General features: G+C 35.5%; 1 protein-coding gene across 5 annotated transcripts in view; it reads right to left on the bottom strand.

Annotated features, from left to right (window-relative positions):
* Positions 1-17113, bottom strand: part of TRPS1 (transcriptional repressor GATA binding 1) — a 297247-nt gene that overhangs the window by 248792 nt on the left and 31342 nt on the right. The window contains exon 1 of one of the 5 annotated variants that reach the window (XM_027854080.1): positions 5064-5148. The exons of the other annotated variants lie outside the window; for them this stretch is intronic. The gene's annotated coding sequence lies outside the window, so the exon portion shown is untranslated. Of the gene's footprint in view, positions 1-5063; positions 5149-17113 lie in introns of those variants that run through there. 5 annotated transcript variants of the gene reach the window in all.

Here is a 17113-nt window from a genome sequence, read left to right as displayed (position 1 = left end):
TCTCTCTCTCTCTCTCTCTCTCTCTCTCTCTCTCTCTCTCTCTCTCTGTATGTGTGTGTGTTTCCTCCTTCTCTCTTGCTCTCTGTCTCTCTGTCTCTGTCTCAGTGTACATGCATATATGCAGGTAAGTAGGCAGGACTGTATAGAGGTATATATTCTGAATATATGTCTAGACATGTGAATTTAAAGGAACTCCCTTGGAGGAAACATTCTCTACCAATGCAAAGTGTCAATGTGGCAATTATTCTGCAACTTATAGTCTGAGAGAGTAGAAGTGATTTTCCTAGGGTCATAAGGTCAGTGTTATGTTATGTTATGTTAAATGTGTTAAAGGTAGGCTAAAAGCCAAGTCTTTCTGAACTTCAAGCCAAATCTCCCTCCACTATTCAAAATTCTATACAGTTCATAAAGACTTAAACTAAAAAGATTTAAATTATAAAATATTCATCTTAATAGGCTAACAATTAATTTAATAGAATAAGAAATATCATCAAATTCAGCACACTGTCTTGGTGATCACTTGTCAGTATAAGTATTAATACTATTTCTGTAAGCAATAATAGATCATGTTTATATGTTATCATTCAGTCATTTTTCAGTTATGTCTAATTCTTTGTGATCCCATTTTTTGGGGTTTGGTTTGGATTTTTTTTTTGCAAAGATACTGGAGTGGTTTCCCATTTCTGTTTCCAGCTCATTTTACAGAGGAGGAAACTGAGACAAACAGGGTTAAGTGACTTGCCCAGGGTCACACAGCTAGGTCAGATTTGAACTTAGGAAGATGAGTCATCCTGTCTCCAGGCCCTACACTCCAACCACTATACCACCCAGCTGCCCCCATGTTTATGTAGCATGTTTAAATACATTTAAAATCTACTTTTCCACAAAAACCTTGTAAAATGGGTAATGTATTAATTGACCACTGCATTTTACACATAAGGAAAATGAAATTTGGAGAAGTTAATTGACTTGCTCACAATCATATAGACTACAAGACTGGTGGGACTTTAACCCAGTTTTTTTTTTTTTTTTTGTGAGGCAATCAAGTGACTTGCCCAGGTTGCACAGCTAGTGAGTATCATGTGTCTGAGGCTGGATTTGAACTCAGGTCCTCCTGACTCCAGGGCCAGCACTCTATCCACTGCACCATCTAGCTACTCCCAACCCCGTTTTTCTAATTGCAAGTCAAGTGACTTTTCCACTATACCTCTCTGCTGATTGATAAGATTGAATTTACAACTAATTTCCCCAAAGACATTTCTATTCCTTTTTTAACAAGGAAAAATTATGGAAATAATGTACAAGCCAATTTTTATTCCAAACAAATCAATCTGAGTTTTCCATTTGCATTTTCCAAACTTAATTCCACCCCCTAACTTACTTAAGCCAAAAAGGTTCTTAACTAGACCCTGGTCAAAGAGGCCAAGATCCAAAAAGAAGTCTCCAAGATTGCCTCATGGAAAACTCTAAAATGCATCAGTTTATCCTGACAGTGGTGATCTGAAGTGACATTTTATTTGTATATAAATTAGTTTACCAATCAGGACAAAAATAGCCCCAATGCTAGGCTTCATAGGGATGCCTTTGGTTTTCTTCCCAGCATTTGCCTAAAAACAGCTTTGTGTACTAAAGGTACTTTATTTTTATGTAATGATGTTGCATTGCCTGTTCCCTCAATCTGTTATTTTACTGTGGAAAAATCTAAAATGATCACTCAGTGTGCTAAAATAACTACTATTTAACAGTTCTTAGCTCTCCCAGAAGAAATCCTATCAGTTAATTATTCACTACACACTAAGTGGTGAATCTGAATTTATATAAATTATATAGTATATAAACAGATATACAACAAAAAGATAAGACATCTTAAAAGTAACAGCAGAATTTCTAGGCTACATAGAGAAGGTACATTTGATGATTTGGGGTTTTGTTAAGGTTACCAAATTTCTCATGTGGACTTAATGGCAGATACTGTTTTGAAGGAAGATTGAAAACTTGCACTACCAACAAACTATAAATATAATTGTCAAACTGAACGGAAGTAAATTTGCACCATCACAAGCAACCGTTCTTCCTCATGAAACTGGGAACTAACTCACAAACCACCATGTGCAGATTTCTGTGTTATTCTAGGAAGCAGCTTAAAAGACATGGAGACATCTGAGTAGGGTTGGTTTGAGTGATGGTTCAAATATGACTTCTTTTTTAGAAAGGAGCTCTTATGAGTGCATAAGGAAAGTCAATCAACATGCATTTACTAATCACCTGTGTGTGTCAAGCACTGTAATAGGCATGGTGATACAAATATATGGAATAAAATAATCTCTTTTTACAAGGAACTAACATTCTAATTAAGAAGAGGTGAGAAAAAAGACATACCTAAATGACTATTTAAAAGATAAGTCAGCATAATCAATACATCAGTGATATGAAAATGACAGAATTGGTTATTTGCCAGCATATAAAATTCAAATAAATTAATAAATTTCCAGAGAAATACCATCATTTATATTGAGAGGTGGCATAGTAAGTACATATAATGCCAAATTTGACGTCAGCGAGACATGGTTCATATCCTACATCTAACACTAGCTGTGTGACCCTATGCAAGTCATTTAACCTTTTAATGACCATCTCTGAAACTTAGAATGAAGACTATAATAGGGTTATTATGTAGATCGAATGAGATAATGTAAGTAAAGCCCTTTTCAAACCCCAAAGTACTATGTAAATGTATTATTACAATTATTCAGTTATTAATGTATATGCTTTGATGTATAATAAAGAATCACAAGTTCATAGGATCACAGATTTAGATCTGGAAGGAAGCTTAGAAGTGATTTAGTCTAATCCTTCCATTTTACAGATGAGTAAACTGAGGACCAGAGAGGTTAAATGACAGTGTCACATAGAATACCTGGTAGAAGTTGGTTGGTAGCACTACATTAGCATGAAAGTTTTAAAATGTCCAGTATCCTTTATTATTTCTTCTTATAAAGCATATATATATATGAAAGGAAGTGCTGAATATCTCTAAATTATATATATATATAATTGGCTTGTATAAATACAATGTAGGGGCATCTAGGTAGTAGCACAGTGGATAAAGCACTGGCCTAGAGTCAGGAAGACTCATCTTCATAAGTTCAAATCTGGCCTCAGTCATCTGCATGACTCTGGGCAAATCACTTAACCTTGTTTGCCTTAATTTCCTCATCTGTAAAATGAACTTGAGAACGAAATGGTAAACCACTCCAGTATCTTTACCAAGAAAACTCCAAATGGAGACATAGTAAAAAATTACTCAACAACAATAAAAAACACAATGTGGTCAAGACCTATAATTTCATCAATGTAGGTAACTTCCAGTGTGGAAAGTGTGGAAAGTGTGGAAATCCCCTCCCTGATACAGATCAGCATTTCATATATAACATATTATCTAAGAGCAACTATTACATGGAATATTCTTATAAGTTTGTTTTTTTAATGAGCATATACACCCAATATGTATATATTTGTTTATAGTTATGAATGTACTATTGTACTATTAAATATAGATACTATACAACTTATAAAAGCAGAAATTTTAAAATGATAAAATAAAGATTAAATACTACAATCACTAGGAAGCCACTGACATGGTCAGTGACAGGAGTTTTTTTTTTTTAATCACTTTGACTGCTCTGTGGATTGAAATAGGTAGCAACTAGAGGAAGGAACAGAAGGTGCAAAATAGTAGAATATTTCTAAAATTCAGGCAATTGTGAATGGGAATCTGAACAAGGATGGCAGCTATATGAATGGGGAGGGGAAGGGAAGGGGACAGATATGGAAGAGATATTGTGATGGTAAAATACCAGGTTTTTAGATAGGTGGGGTAAATGAGAGAGGGAGGAGAGGAGTAAGGAGACAGGAGTGATTGGGAGAGGGAGGAGCCAAAGATCATGCCAAAATTTGCAAACATGGAGACTGTAAGGAATGTCCTTCTCTTTCACAGAATGAGAGAAATTTGAAAGAGATGTGGGTTTGAGGTGTAAGATCTGCAATAAATATCGCAACACATTAATATCCACTCATCCTTAGAAATTCACTCTGTTCCACCCAGAATGAAAATTGGGAAGTTGGGGCTCTTACCAATCACTGCAGTGGCACCTGTTATAACAAAGAATTGCTGTGGGAGATTGACGGGGGAAGGGTATTTGATGACTGATACTTGATCAGTTGCAGCAATGTTTGCCCAGGTACCAGTTAAATGATGACTGATGTATAACTCTACTTGAAGGGCAAAAACTGGTGCATAAGTGTGGAGGATAGAAACTTGCAGCATGGAGGGAGGAGATAGAATAGGATAGAATTTGGGGGTAAAAGTAGGTGAGTTATACTGGAAACAAGCTCCACAATTAGCTATCACAGGGAAATGGGTATGGAATCTACCTTCCCACCCCCTGATTGGTTGGGCATACATCTATTCCTAGTCACACCATAGCCCTTTTTTGGCAAGGCTGAGGCCCAATCCTTCAAGCAGTCTTCATCCCATTTTGTAGACCACTGTTTTAGAGAGTTACTTGGACACAAAGACATTACCAGACTTGCCCATAGTGACACAGCTAGTATGTGTCAGAAATAGCTAATTCTTTTAACTCAGGCAAGAGAAGTTCTCATCAGTTTAACTTTTTTTAAAGTGGTATTTTCTTTCTCCTATAATGATTCACCCCCCCTCCCCCATAATGACATAAAATAACACTTTGAAGATTGAACATTATACATACATATCCTTTATCTTTTGGTTGGTGAATAGAAAGTTTTAACTCAAGAAATGTCATTTTTTTGTCCTTCAGAAATAAAATTTCAGGTTATGATGGGGCACAAGATTATCTTGACTATACAGATAACTAACAATGGTTTTATATCTTAACAAATGTGTCCTAAACCAGAATCTTTAGAAGTCATGGACAATGATCCTATTTCTACTGGAATTTTTACAGAAGATACCATGTTATGCCAGGGCAAAATCCTACAGAGCTATGCATACTTGGCTATCCAAATCATAAGAGTAGACTTACCATGAATTTATCCAATGACAAACACATTGGCAAAAGACACTCATGTGACGTCCATTCTCATGTAGTCAGCCACATGTCTAAAGAAGCTCCACCCTTGATTTTATTCCCATTATTGTTTCTATCTTCAACTTAGAAGCAACATAATGTCTAATGGAAAAAAAACACTGTGTCTAGAGTCAGAGTACAAGGGTTCAAATCTTACCCTTGTCCCTATTTGTACAATGTTGGGCAAATCATATGACCTTTCTGAAACTCAGTTTCCTCATGTGTAAAACAGAAGGATTAGACTAGATGGCATCAACAATCTCTCCCAACTCAAAATCTCTGGTGCTAAGTCATATCTTTGTTTGAACTTAAATATTTAGTATTTTGCATATAGTTACTTGTTTCACAATATCTTGCAAAGACACATTTTAATCAAATTTGGCACATCTGATGACTAGCAAAATTCTTCTGTAATTAAAAAATTAATTAGATAATTAATTAAGTTTGCTCTATGGCCTTCTACGGCTTATTACAGTTCATTAAACACTCTAGTAAGACACAGAAACATTGAGATTTGCTTGCCCAATTGCTGAGATTCAATGGCCACGGCAGCAGCATAAAGCAGAGTTTGGTTTCTCCTCTTAAAAAAAAAAAAAGCACTAACATGGCTAAACTCACAGATTCTAAAATAGTGAGATATTGTTACATAAAGGGAGATAAGAGAGATACATGATTTCACTGAATTAGATTTACCACTAACAGGTCCATTCATTTTCAGTTTTCTGAACCTACTATCTGAGGATAGTTTTATGGACAAAATTATGCTGTCTGATTCTCAATGAATCATTTTCCCACTCTTCTTGGTATTTCTGACATTTGCTTCTCCTCTAATTTGATCTTCTCAGACAACAAAGCATAGGAAACCAATGTCTGGGACCAAAGTTTGGAAACAGTTGCCTTGTGTAGATTTAGTCTAAAGTTGCTGCTCTTGTGGTGTGGTATGACTGGCCAGGTTAGAAACACACTGGCTCATATATCTGGACAGTTTGACAAATAGAAGAAGAAACCACTTAGTTCTATATTTATGCATATAGTAGAACTTTAATATGCTTCTCCCCATTTGACCCTCTTATGTATTTATTCATCGTCGCTTTTTTAAAGGGTACAAATCAAACTTTGCTTTGTAATGCTGCTGTGGCCACCAAATTTCAGCAGCTGGACAAGCAAATTTTAATCTTTAACTGCCTTAGCACAATGCCTAAAGAGCTTATGCCTGCCACATAGTAGGCAATATATAAGTGTTTATTCCCTTCCTTTATTCCCTTAGGACACTCTTTGATAAAATATTGAATTAAAAAAAAATTCTTACTCAAGATTGGAAAGAAAAAGAGAATGAGAAGAGCAGGTCAAAATGGAACTTGAATTAGGAGTTAAAAGTAGTGTAAGGTCAAGGAAGGAGATGAGATCAGAGCAACACATAGAAACAAAGAAATGTCCATATATACAGATCATTCCCCACCTTGAGAAATTTGAAATAGAAGGTTCTATTACATATATTCATGTATAAAGGGAAAACATAGAATTAGGTAGACGATAGATAGATCTATATATCTAATAGTATCTGTAGATCTAATATAGCTAAGAATCTATACATCATATACATAAAATTGATCTAATTCCATTTTATTTATATATGAATGTGTAATAGAACCTAATAAAATCTAAATAACTAGGAAACATTTACATATCTAATTTTATAACTTGTGTATACATATTAGAGCTAGCTAGCTGGAGAGGAGAGAAACAGAGACAGATAGACAGAGAGAGAAACACAGAAAGAGATAGACAGACAGAGACAGAAAAACATGTTTACATGGACACATTTTTTTAACTGAACTTGTGATTACATTCCTGATGAGGAACTCCCTCTAACAATGCAGTTTGCTACCTTCTTTGCAACTTATAGCCTTAGAGAGTTTCTTGGAGGACTTGTCTATGGCCACCTGTCCAAATTTTCAGTTATATCTTTTTTAATGATTTCCTTCTTTAAATTATTCCTATTATGGGCAGGTAGGTGGCCCAGTAGATAGAGTACCTGCCCTGGAGTCAGAAGGACCTGAGGTGAAATCCTATCTCAGACACTTAACTAGCTGTGTGACCCTAGGCAAGCCACTTAACCCTGTTTGCCTCAGTTCCTCATCTTAAAATGAACTGGAAAAGGAAATGACAAACCACTACAATGTCTCTGCCAAAAAAAGAGTTGGACATAACTGAACAACAACAAAATCAGTCCTATTACTTTCCATTTGTATTACTAGACTAAAAGAAAGCAGCTATAACCCACAGTACAGGTATTCTCTGAACTAAATCCTGCTATTTTCAGAACTATTGCACAAACTGCTATCAGGATCCAAAATATTAGCAAAAATAAAAATTAGAACCTGAAGAACTAATGAATTAGAACCTGAAGGCTGTCTTCTAGACCCTAAGTACAGGAGTATCTGATGTGATTTTCTTTTCTGTCTCTAGATGACACATGATTGGTGCTCTTATGACTACAAATTTCACCAATTAGCTTTTTAAAAAAAAAAAACAATTATTTCTAATTCTTCCTCTGAATTCCTTCAAATCATAATCTACTATGCTTTCTTTATATCTCACTTTTTGCTTCACATTCTTTTGATACGCTTTCTATTATATATATGTATATGTATATATATATATAAACACACATGCATACATACACACATATTTATATGTACACACACACCTCTCCTAGAAATATATGATTTTAGAGAGGCAATTTGGCATTGTGAATAGATTGCTGCTAGCCTTGGAGTTCAAATGACCCAAATCTAAATTCTTTCTCACTTACTTGTTGTGTTATCTAGAAGTCCCATGTCCTCTCTGACCCTCAATTTCCCCATTTGTAAAATAAAGACTGTAATAGCACTTACTTCCCAGGATTATCATTAAGGTCAAATGAGATAACATATGTAAAGCTCTTTCTAACCTTAAGGTACTATATATAGATTATAAGATCACTATTATCTTACCAAAATCCTGCCTTTTAAAAAATTTGTTCCCTAGGGTACTGACTATATTGTAGCTACTTTGGAATTCTCTAAAATGTACAAACACAATAAAAAAAAATCTCTCAAATACTTGCTAGGATTTATTTTCTTGAATAATATTCATCTTCAGCAGGCTGTGAACCTCCTGACATGAATTTGGCCCAGCAGAATAAATGCTCATATTCATCATCTTGATTCACTAACAACCACGTAGGCTGGGTCTCCAAAGTGCGTTTACAGAGGCCCACAATTAAAGCCCCATGGCATCACTGGTGCTACATTCTCTGCCCCTCCCTATTATTCTAAGTCAAACCAAAGAAACCAGAAATATTTATTTGAGTGAAATGACCCAAATGACATTATTTTTTAAAAATGCCTTGAGAGTAAAAGCCACAGCTAGAGGTAGATCTAACACTGCAATTACACTGAAGTAAATATTCTATACATTCAAATGATAAAAACAATATTATAACCAAAAATGTCTATTTTTATTTGGAGGTGTACTCTAAAGGAATTAATTTTACTAAACAACATGCACACACAAAGTGAAAGTCAAAGTTCTCCCACAGTTTCTTTATACTTTTCACAATTGAGTTTGTTTTATAACTGTAGTAGTCACTCAGTCAACTACCATTTATTAAGTGCCTACAATGTGTCCCGCACTGTGCTAAGCACTAAGGACACTAAAAAAGGCAAACAAACCCTGCTTTCAAGGAGTTCACAGTCTAATGGGATTTCTAATTATTATTTAAAAAGACAATTTATTGTAGACACTTTCAAGATACTGTAATATAGAATAATATGTCCAGGCATTTTGAACATTTGGGATGACACTGGAACTGTAAGCAAATATTTAATTTTTTTTTCCTCAGAGGAATTCCCAATACCAGAATTACAAGAAAAGGAGAAAGAGCCCCAAATAATGTAGGAGTGAAAAAGCTAATTCTTTACATAACTTGAGCCTCAGTTTCTTTATTTATAAAGTGGGGAAGGGAAAGGGATGGCCAAGCTCATGTCTAAAGACTCTTCTAAACCCATAGTCTAAAGCCATAGTCTATGTTTCAATGAAAGGATATAGAAAATGGGAAAAAAATGAAAAAAAAGAAAAAAGGAAGTGTTTCTTCTCCATTTAGATTAGAAACACTGGTGAAAGTAGAAATCAAGACAATCTGCCAGCATAGAAAACCCTCAAAGACAAAGAAAAATAAGAGAATCACTCTGAATTCTTGTGAATTAAAAAGTCATTTTCTTCTCAGTCACTTCTTTGTTCTTTAGCTGAAGTTCATAGCTATTATATCAGATTGTCCTTAGGTCTTCCATCCTCTATTTACCTATCCATCCTTCCAACTTATGGGTACACTTTTTATACTCTGATTTGATTAATAAATCCCCATGTATCCATGTCAATTTCTTTAGACAACTCCTTTTCTCATTTTCATTCTTTCCCTTCAGGATTTCCTTCCATAGAGTATCCTATCTTTTGCTGGAATGACTTTCCCTATAGTATTTTAGATCACTGCCTTTCACTGAAATCTTTAAGAGCCACTATTGCCAAATCTAAAGTGCATCATAGGCTTTAATCAGTTTTCTTATCCTTCCGTATTATAAATTCTAAGACAAAATAGTCACCCCCAAGCTTCCCACTATCTCCACTCACAGCACCTAGTTATTCTTTATTGGTGAGAATCAAGCACATAGTAACTTTCTCTCACAGGTTCCTCCACAAATGAAAGAATGAAATAACCATTAAGGCAAGGCAATAAAATATTAACTGTTCTGCTTTTGAGACAGAGACAGAGAAATAGAGGGAGAAGTGAGGGAGAGAGAGAGAGAGAGACAGAGAGAGAGAGAGAACACTACATTAGATGTTGAGATAATTGAAGTCCTTCATCACTAGTATAAAATGCCTCTATGCCAGGCATGTGATCAATTTCACAACCAAGATTTCATGAGAAACTTGATCAAGTTTCAACATAAATTTCATGGGAAATTTGATCAAGAGATTTCATGAGAAACTGGATCCATTATGCAGAACTTTCAATCGTATTATAACATTAAATGATGCAATTTTTTAATGTTGTCTGTTCTTCAACTTGTATTAAATTAGCCAATTAAGAGAGTCTGGACAAAACTGCAGTCTAGGGTCATTTCTACAGAAGAACCTTGTCCCCTTGTCCCAATGATGAAGAATTGTGAAACCCAAAGTAAATGCTCACCAAACCCTGTCACACAAATTCTTGAAGCAGTGAGGAAGACTCTGCTATTAGAACCTAGAATATTTTTTTTGTTCTGATCTGTGATATCATTGGTATAGAGAACTTTCTGTTGGGGAAAACCATCAACGTATATCAGTCACCTTAGCTGTATCATATATAGTCTGTTAGAGTTGCCTGGGGGTACCGGGAAGTTAAGTGAATTATCAACTCAAATGTGTTAAAAAGCAGGGCTTGGATACAGATCATTCTGATGCCAAGGCTAGTCCTCTATTCTACCATACTGACTCTGACAGCCTGCCCTCCCAACCCCCTCCCATAAAAAAAGGAAGGTTTATAATCTGACTAGATAATGCCTATAATCTATTGTTTTAATGATATAAAGATTACAGGCAATATTTTCAAAGGATCATAGTATTTGAAGATAAGAAATTCCCTAGAAACCACGTAATCTGACACCCCAAGTCTACCCAATGAGGTTACCTAAATGCTGAAAAGTGAAAAAACTTGCCTAGTCTTATAAAGGTGGTAAGTAACAGAGTAAGTATTCAAAGCAATACATTAGAGACTTTTAAAGTAATACAAGATTAAAGTTATTTCCTGAGGTCAGCATCCATTCAACACAGTTCTATGTTATCTGGATCTAGAATTACTGCCAGTTAATGTACAATGCTCACAGTAAAGTCACTCAGCTATTAAGTATACTGAGGCAACATAACATAGTGAATTGAGGGTTGGTTTTGAAGTTAGGAAGATCAGGGTTCAAATCCAGCTTCTAACACATACTGGTTTCATGACCCTGGGCAAGCAATTGAACCTCTCAGTGTTGAAGGCAACTCTCTTATTAATAAGTTGCAGACAAGGTGCCAACCTGCATTGGGAGAGGAAGTATTCTCATGCAGAAATTCCCTATATCAGTAAAACCACAGGCCCAGATCTTAGTCTTTAGTCTCTTTGATGAATGTGCACCCTTTAGAAAGATTTGCATTTAAAAACATATATAAGCACATAATTAGAAATAGTATTCTTCAATGAATAGAGAGCTGAACTCAGAATAAGAAAGACCTGGATACAACTTGCTCCTCTAACAGGAACTGTCTATTTAACCATGTGCAACCTCTCAGTGCCCCAGGCAACTCTCTAGTTATAAGAAGGTACAGCTCTGCATTGGTATAGGAATATAAGCCCTTAGATCAATGAGATTATAGATCTCATGAGAAATAAATAAAATCATAGCAGTTGTTACTGTCCAATGTGCAAAGAAAACAAGGGATAAATAAAACCTTGCTCTAAATGTTTAGCCTTTAATAAGGCAAAACCAAGTGAAAGAACCAAGAACAAAAAGGCAAACAGAAAACTTTTGTGGTAGTTCCCATTCTAGTCCTGATCAATATTTCACCACATTTGACCCATTTTCCTTCATCTTTTATCTATTTTCTCTTCTTTTTGTGCAGTTCTTATAAGTATATAAAGTTCTGGTTCCACTAGCTTGACACTGCATTAACTCAAATGTGTATTTTCATATTCCTCACATCATGTTTGTCAATTTTTATGGTAGTATAACATGCTCATAAACATAACTAATTTATTTAACTATTCTCTAATTATTTGAGATATATGTGTATACACACATATACACACTTATAGTTATATGTGTGTGTGTGTGTGTGTCTTCCAGTGTGTTCCCATTTTCATTTTTTTGGGAAAAAATGTTGGAATTTAAATCATATAATTCAAAATTTAAACTTCAATATTGGGAAAATTTTTCATTCTCTGAGAGTAAGTAAGCATTACTGTAAAAACTTGGATATGCTCAACTTGGATAAAATGAATATTTAAAGTGTTTTCTTCTAGTTAATTATTAGAAAGTTGGCCACCAGACAATTAATTTTTTTTGGCAAAAGAAATTCCAAGAGACCATCTAAATAAAAATTGAAATCTGCATTAGAAGGAAAACACCTGAACCAATAAACTCATAGGTCTTTGGAAATGGTGAAGACACATTGGAGTAGATAGCTCTAATTCACATATGATCATTTTTTGGGAGGAATGTCACTATGGTGAGATAATTAATTTTAATTATTAATTCTTAGTTGTTTATATAAAAAGAATTCTCATTTTTCCAAAGTAATTTTGATCACACGATAGTGCAATGCCAAAAGTTCTTATATTTGTCACTACCTTGCCCAATGGAGAAATTTAATTTAAATTCTGGCAGTATGCCAATATCATAAAACACATATAAAGAATTCCTTTCAGATGTATCTTTTCCTAAGAGTTAGCTATCTTGTACATAATTGAAGCAAATGATAAATTCACATATTGGAAAAGATGATAAAAGAACCTATTTTTACTCATTTTATAGTAATAGATAATATATTGTATTAGAAGCTATGGTGAGTCTTTGGGGTAGGAAAATTAAAATACTAAGACTCCAATAGATGTCATTGTCAGTGGGTTTTTACATTCCCAAACCATCCCATTCATGAATCCATTTTATTAAACAAGTCCTTATCAAGACCTACTAAGTAGATGAGGCAGGAGAGAGAGAGAGAGAGAGAGAGAGAGAGAGAGAGAGAGAGAATGTCATGATCCTTGCCTTTCAAGAGCTTTCTTACCAACTGCCTAGAGTGACATGACATGAACCCATAAAATAATCAATTAATGCAGAACAATATAAGATTAAATGAAAAAATGAATGAGACAGTTAAAGATCCAAGAGTGGGAAACCTGAGACCTTGGGGCTACGTGTAGCCCTCCAGGTCCTCAAGTGTTGCCCTTTGAATGAATCCAAACTTCACAGAACAAATCATCTTAATAAAAGGATTTGTTCTGTAAAACTTGGACTCAGTCAAAAGTCGCACCCAAGAACCTAGAAGGCCACATATGGTCTCAAGGACACAGGTTTCCCATCCCTGACTGGAGAGGAGAATGTAGCTAGGGCAGTTATCAGAAAAAGTATTTTGTTGTTTTTGTTGTTATTATTATTATTTCTCATATTTCCAGGTCTCATATATTCAGATAGGACTGGAGACAGAATTAGGTTATACAGGCAGGCTAGAGCAATGATCAAAGTTGGGTATGAATAAGTAACATTTGGCTGACATCAAAGCAACTGACCAGTATGGGACAAAGAATTAATATGGTATAAGCACTGGTCAGAACTCAACTTCCTGAAAGATCATAACAACTCTGAAACTCACACATACTTAATATCCCTTGACCCTTGGGCCCATCCCTTCTGATTGAAGAGACTAGGAGGTAGACATTGCAGACCTCCTTTAATAGACCTCCCTGTATTTAAGGAGAGGATCCAGGACAAAGACATCCTCATTCTTCCCCTGGCTACAGGACTTTGTCCACCTCAACGTTGACTTTTCCACTACTTTTTATGTGTAGTCTTCCCCTAATAGATTGTGAGTTCCTTGAGGGCTTTTGCTTTTCTTTCCATCCCCAGAACTTAGCACACTGCCCATCACATAACACATGCTTAATAAATGTTTATTCACTGATTTAGTTACAATTGCAGATGGGATTCTTGTTCAGGTATGAGCCAGTTGGGTCCTGTGCTTTCTTCTACCTTTGAAATTCTGCAGTTCAGCAAGAACTAAGACAGACCTCAGACCATAATGCGTTCAATAACAATTTTGCTTGTCCCATTCTACTCCCTAAAAGTCACGGAATAAAAAAAAAATGTCCAGGAAGGTTTCACAAAACACAAGCAATAAATTATAAAGTTCTATAGGAGAGGCAGCAATGACAGAATTGGCCTCTATATTAAGAAAATATGGATTCAAGTCCTTCCTCTGACAAATACCCATTCACAATACCAATGCTAGGGTTGGGGGGGGGGGGTTGTTCCTCAAGCAATTCTAAGACTAAAAGCTTTGGAGCAGCTGCTGATCTCTATTGGTAGAGGAAGTTTCTTGTTAGGAGTTAGCTCCCTATAACAATGAAATGTCAGGTCCAGTTCAAAAAACTACTGAGTAAACATGAACTTTCATGATTAGTATCATCACCAGGACCACATCACCATGAACATTGGCAATCTGAAGACAAGAAGTAGAACCTTTGATCTCTCAAATGCCATTCTAGTTCTAATATTTTCTGGATTTAGGATCTTCGATGAAGAGACTTAAGATATAAGTTCAATCAAGAAACAAGGGAAATGTATAAGTTTACAAATGTGTCATAGATCAATAATGCCCAAAATCAAGTGGCAGAGCCAAGATGGCAGAAAACAGTCAGCATTCCAGCTAAACTCTCACAACATTCCCACCAAACAGCTTTAAAATAAAACCTCAATCATATTTTAAAGCAGCAAAGATCAGGGTGAGACATTGTTCCAGCCCAAGACAAGTTAAGAGGTTGGTAGGAGAGGACTGTGACATAGGTGTAGGAATGTTCATAGTACATGCACAGAGCTGCAGCATCAGTGACAGACTTTGCAAGCAGCAGTAGCAGTGGCAACCTCAGGAGCTTTCCGCCCAGAGAGAGTAAGGACCAATGGGCAGAAAGAGACCATAGGGGACTCTTTGCTGGCACTGACTGGAAACTCTATTACTCATCAGCAGTTTTGGGTCACAATTCCAGGGCAGAAAGTGGCACTTGTGATCATTTGTATGGGAGCTTGGACTAGTAAGGGAGCAGGGGCACTGTTCACAATTCCAAGGCAGAAAGGAGTGCTATAGCTTGCAGCTGCAGGGGAACAGGGAACCTGATCATAGTTCTAGGATTAAAAGCAGCACTTGTGCTTGTGGGTAAAGGAGAGCAAAGAACATGATCATAGTTCCAAAGAGCAGAGATACAGATTGTGGTTAAAGGAAAGCAGGGGTCCTTTCCAAGTAAAGACAAGAGTACAGACAAGGAAAGCAGTGACTATCTCTCTCTACGTCACACAACCTTGAAAGTACCAAAAAACTTGCAGACCCCAAATACTAGCACTGAAAACATCAGCAAGAAAAACTCTAAAGCTTGGTAGTGACTCCCCAAACTTAGGTGAGCATAGCACAAATTTAACATTAAGTTCAAAGTCAAGAAAGGGGTTTGAAAAATAGGCAAACAAGAAAAAAAATAACTTGACCAAGAAAAGCTACTACTATGGCAGGGAATTTGGTATGATAACAATGTGGAAATAGCTACAATCAAAGCCTCACAAAAAAAAATGCTAATTGCTAATTGGACTCAAGCCCAACAAGAATTCCTGGAAGAGTTAAAGAAAGAAATAAGAGCAATAGAGGAAAAATTGGGGGGGGGGGGGAAGAGAGTGATGCAAGAAAATTATGAAAAGAGAATTAATTGCTTGACAAAAGAGGCAAAAAAAATACAGAAGAAAATAATGCCTTAAAAAGAATTGGCTGAATGAAGCACAAAAATTCATGGAAGAACTCCTTTGAAAGCAGAATAGGCCAAAAAGAAAAGGAGGCACAAAAATTTATTGAAGAAAATAATTCCTTGAAAATTAGAATTGTAGAAGCAGCTAGGTGGCATAGTGGATAGAGCACCGGCCCTGAAGTCAGGAGGACCTGAGTTCAAATCCAACCTCAGACACATAACACTCACTAGCTGTGTGACTCTGGGCAAGTCACTTAATCCCAATTGCCTCACAAAAAAAAAATTAGAATTGCACAACTGAAACCTACTGACTTCATGAAATGACAAGAAACAATAAAGCAAAGTCAAAAGAATGGGAAAAAAAGAAAATATAAAATATCCCATCCCCCCAAAAAATGACCTGGTAAATACATTGAAAAAATATAATTTATAAGACTATGTGAAACTCATGATCAAAGAAAAAGCTTAGACATCATATCTCAAGAAATTATCCAGGAAAACTGCCCTGATAGCTTAAATTCAAAAGATAAAATAGAAATTAGAAGAACCCACCAATCATCTCCTGAAAGAGATCTCAAAATGAAAATTCCCAGGAATCTTATAGTCAAATTCCAAAGCTCTCAGGTCAAAGATATAATACTTTAAAGAAAAAGAAAAAAAAACCAACTCTAAAATCATGAAGTCACAGTCAGGATCACACAAGATTTAGCGACTTCCACATTAAAGGAGTGAGGGCCTGGAATATGATATTCAGAAGGAAAAAAAAGCTAAGATTACAACCAAGAATAATTTATCCAGAAAAACTGAGTATAAATAATTCAGGTGAAAAAAAATGGACATTTAATGAAATATAGTACATTCAAACATTTCTGATCAAAAAACCAGAGTTGAATGGAAAATTTGACATTCAAACATAAGACTCAAGAGAAGCATAAAAAGGTAAACATGAAAGAGAAATCATAAGGGACCAAATATATTTAAACTGTTTACATTCCTATATGGGAAGATGATACTTGTAATTCCTTAAAACTTTATTATTATTAGGTGTCTACATAGACAGAAGGCATGTGTGACTTGATTGTGTTAGGTTCTCAAAAAAAATGAAAGCGAGGGATGCATTGGGTAAAGAGGAAAGGAAGAAGCAGAATGAGGAAATTTTTCTCACATAAAAGAGAAATGCACGAAAGAGCTTTTACAGTTGAGGGGGAAATGGAGAAGGAGCAATGCTTGAACCTCTCTTATTGGACTTTATTCAAAGAGGAAAGAATACATATCTATCTATAAATCTACACACAGAGACACTCAATTGGGTATAAAAATCTTATAGGGAAATAGGAGGGGAAGGATAACAAAAGGTGGATTAAGGGAAGCAATGGTCACAAAACAGAACTTTGAGGAGAGAAAGGATAAAAAGAAAGAGAGAAGGATAAACAAAAGAAAATAG

The sequence above is a fragment of the Vombatus ursinus genome, unplaced genomic scaffold (genome assembly GCF_900497805.2).
Source record: "Vombatus ursinus unplaced genomic scaffold, bare-nosed wombat genome assembly UNPS02010284.1, whole genome shotgun sequence".
Lineage (NCBI taxonomy): Eukaryota > Metazoa > Chordata > Mammalia > Diprotodontia > Vombatidae > Vombatus > Vombatus ursinus.
The sequence above is the reverse complement of the archived record's forward strand: the minus strand, read 5'-3'. Positions and strand labels throughout refer to the sequence as shown.